Genomic DNA, 1,204 nt, shown 5'->3' with positions numbered 1-1,204 from the left:
CAGAAATGCACCGTAACTCAGGAGTCTTTATTCGTAATAAATGTCATGCTACCAGGTGCATGCCAAAATTGTAGTGGTTTTGGTGGGGGTCTTTTTTTATTTTATTTTTTGGGGGTGGGGGGGGCACTGATTGGTGGGCTTAAGGGATGAGGCTTCATCAGAGCTAAACAACAAAACAAATCTGAAGCTTCTATGTTGAACAGTTTCTGAGTTATAAGTGTTTTTGCATGTCCTGACACCCCCACTTTGAAAGGAGCCCCCCTCTTCAAATATGGGGTCTATCGTAAAACCATTGGCTGGCGCAGTGTAGGTCAGACTCATCTACAGCCCTGCCAAATTTCATGTTGATCGGTGCAGCCGTTTTTGTGCCACGGTTGACCAAAAATCAATGAAAAAAAAAGAGTACGAAAACAATTTGACTCCCGCTTACGCTTCGCGTGTGGGGGTCATAATAGCATAAAATAACATCATAGCCATCATCCAATGTGAGAGTATTTAGTTCTCCCAAAGAACCAGCTGAGACACAAGCTGACACAACAGAGACTTTTGCTTTGTAGTCCATTCCAGTTCCAGATTTCCCAGCCTTACCCAGGTTGTGTTTGCATTGAGAAGAGTGTGGCCTCGATGTGGGTGGAATAATAATATTAAACATGTGCGATATTATTAAGTTTTATTCATGAAAAAAACAATAACTGGCCACTCCAAACTGGAAGAAAATATGCCGAATGTTGAACCGTACCATCCAGCATGATGCTGAAGATGAAAGGGCAGGACAATAGAACAGTAAGCTTGTTGTTGGTAGCTCACTACTGTTGTTGTGTAACAAACACGTGTCAAACAAACGTTACAGTCGCTGCAAACAATTCACCTAAACTTACTCTCATCTGCATGACGTAAACCGCCCTGTCAGTGAACCAATCAGTGAACAGAAAAAGCTAACTTCAAATTGGACCAAGCAGTTCGGCCAATTGTAACCAAAGTTCTCCAGGTTCCAGAAATCAGGGTGGACCTGGGCCATACGGGCAAAGCCAGAGAACCCGAATTTGAACCCTGGCCAGGCCGTGAGTAAAAGGTTAGTGTTTATTTACAACTGGTGAGTCAATCCTTAACACAGAGACACTCACATTGTCTCTGTGGGAGGAGACAATGGGCCTCATGCAAGAACCGTTCGTACGCACAGATTTGTTCTTAAGTTGTGCGTACG

Source organism: Austrofundulus limnaeus, unplaced genomic scaffold (genome assembly GCF_001266775.1).
Source record: "Austrofundulus limnaeus strain Quisiro unplaced genomic scaffold, Austrofundulus_limnaeus-1.0 Scaffold371, whole genome shotgun sequence".
In the NCBI taxonomy this organism is placed as follows: domain Eukaryota; kingdom Metazoa; phylum Chordata; class Actinopteri; order Cyprinodontiformes; family Rivulidae; genus Austrofundulus; species Austrofundulus limnaeus.
This window is presented reverse-complemented; position numbering follows the sequence as displayed.